We start from the raw sequence: 2,574 nt of genomic DNA, 5'->3' as shown, positions 1-2,574 counted from the left end.
AATATTTTTAATGACCGAAACAAAAAACGCTTAAAACCGCAGCTTCTGGAAGAACCACTTATTCTTGTCCGTCTTGTACCTCTCTTCAAACTTGACCTTGGCCTCCCGTCGGGCCTTGTGTTTAAGAGCAGGATCTCTGAAGACATCCTTGTTGACAACAGTTTTGTCCAAGGGTATATCCACAGAGTACCTTGTGGCCATGAGGTGACAGTAGTTATAAACTTTCACAAAAGACTTGATCTTTGATCGCTTGGCGATCTTCTTCCTGCCCATGGCAGCTGTCATTTTGCGGGGATAGTGGTCAATTCCAGCCACCAGAGCATGGCTGTAGGGACGGTCTGAAGTGCCATCATCAATGTTCTTCACGATGACGGCTTTCCGTCCGGAGTAGCGTCCGGCCAGGACCAGCACCACTTTCCCGGGTTTCACGAACTTGCCCATTTCGACGGCAACCAGCAGGGCCTACAGCCTTAAACTTTTTTTTGTAAAAACTAATACACAAAAGCACACAGCCTAGGCCTACACAGGATCATCAGTATCATTGTCTTCCAACTCCACGTCTTGTCCCACTGGAAAGTCTTTAGGGGCAACAATACACATGGAGTTGTTATTTCCTATAATAACAATGCCTTCTTCTGGAAGGACCTGCCTCCTGGAGGACCTGCCTGAGGCTGTTTTACAGTTGATCTTTTTATAAATAGGAGACACTCTACAATAATGATTAAATGTATAATATAGTATAGTAAGTACATAAACCCGTTACATAGCCTATTATCAAGTATATGTATTGTACATATAATTGTTTGTGCTATACTTTTACACAACTGGCAGCACACTGGGTTTGTTTATACCAGCATCACTGCAAACAGATGAGTAACGTGTTGCACTATGACATTATCACAGCTATGACATCGCTAGGTAATAGGAATTTTTCAGCTCCATTATAATCTTATGGGACCACCATCATATATGTTGTTTGTCATTGACAGAACTGTTATGTATACATAACTGTATTTTTTAGATATATATACACACAAGTATAGATATAATTTATTACAGGATTTGTTATAGGAAGTTGACTTAACACAGTTCAATTGTAGGAACTGGATAAACAACCTCTGTAAGACTGTTGTTTTCCTGACTGGTTCTGGAGCTAGTCAAGAAGGGAAGATAGATGGAAAGTTTAATACCCAGAATTGGAGAGTGGATTAGCAACTGCCAGGGGCTGGATGGTGGAAGATGAATGCCCAGTGACTGCTGATTAGTTCAGGGTTACTTTTTGAGGTGGTAAAAATGTAAAATTATATAGTGGTGATGGTTGTACAAATCTGGGAATTTTCTCAGATCACTAAATTGTGCACTTTAAAGGGATGTATTTTACGGGGTGGCAATTATAGCTTAAAAAAAACCCAATAAAGACAAAGTGAAAAAAAAAGCAAGGGAAGAACAATATATATAACATGTTTTCATCTGTGTGAAGAAATAGTAAAAAATAATAATAGTGGCTTGTACTATCTCAACTTGGCCAGGCTGAACTCTATTTTCCAGAATTCCCTTTCTTTTGTATTTCTAGTTAGGATGGGTCATATTTAATTTAGTTCAAGGGTTGAAGGGCAGAAGTAAAGCAAAAGCCCCTTTTGAGTGTTGGGGTGTTGGGGTAGCTGTGTGACCTTGTAGCCCACACATGTGGTGGCTAATCTGGGGCTCATGTTGTCGGTGCGTGGCAGCAGCCGGCCTGCAACTGCTCCACCTTCCCCCAGCTTTGCCAGTTCCTGGGCATGGTGTGCATTTAGTTCTGTAAAAAAGGAGCCAGAATCTCCCGATATCCACTTTATCAAGGTCGGAGGGAATGAGAGTTGACATGAGTACAGGCCCATTTCATGGGTCCTAGTTTGTGCTCAGGGGTTTGTAATTTTCCTTGTTCTCCTCCATGTAACATTCATTTTTTCCTTCTGCAATTTACTCAGTTTTGTTCCATTGATCCACATGTCTATCCTATGTCAGCACCACAGTCGTGACGACCGTAGCTTTGTAGTCGGCTTTGAAATTGGCAGTGTGATATCTCCATGTTTGCTGTCCATTTTCAGGATAGTTTTGGCTATTCCAGATCCCTTGAATTTCCACATACATGGATTAGCTTGTCAATTTGCATCAAAAGACATCTGGGATTTTCATAGGAATTACACTCAATCTCTCCATCATTTTGGGGGAGTATTGCCATTTAACAATATTAAATATTCTAATTCATGAACACAGGATGTTTTTCTCTTTATTTAGGTCTTCTTTAATTTCTTTCAATAATGTTTTAAAGTTTTCAGTGTAAAAGTCTTCTGTTTATTTGGTTAAATTCAATCTTAATTATTTTATTTTTTGATATTAATATAAATGAACATTTTAAAAATTTTGTTTCTGAATTGTTCCTTGCAAGTGTATAAAAATCTAACTGATTTTTTCCACCTTGTTTATTGTGGTAAAATACACTTATATATGTGTGTATATATTTATACAATATATATACACATATAATGTACGGTCATTCATTAGCTTAATATCAGGGATACCTTCTGAGAAATG

The 2,574-nt window shown here is 38.7% G+C and overlaps 1 protein-coding gene and 1 pseudogene across 4 annotated transcripts in view; both read right to left on the bottom strand.

Moving 5' to 3' along the window:
- FSTL5 (follistatin-like 5) overlaps positions 1 to 2,574 on the bottom strand; it is a 920,996-nt gene that overhangs the window by 159,907 nt on the left and 758,515 nt on the right. The gene's annotated exons all lie outside the window — the stretch shown is intronic.
- On the bottom strand, positions 31 to 467 carry LOC105815406 (annotated as a pseudogene). The gene has a single exon (XR_001137740.1). The product of XR_001137740.1 is annotated as a 60S ribosomal protein L27 pseudogene (transcript).

Source organism: Propithecus coquereli, unplaced genomic scaffold (genome assembly GCF_000956105.1).
Source record: "Propithecus coquereli isolate 6110/MARCELLA unplaced genomic scaffold, Pcoq_1.0 Scaffold332, whole genome shotgun sequence".
Lineage (NCBI taxonomy): Eukaryota > Metazoa > Chordata > Mammalia > Primates > Indriidae > Propithecus > Propithecus coquereli.
Note: the sequence above shows the minus strand (reverse complement) of the source record. Positions and strands in the feature narration are given on the sequence as shown.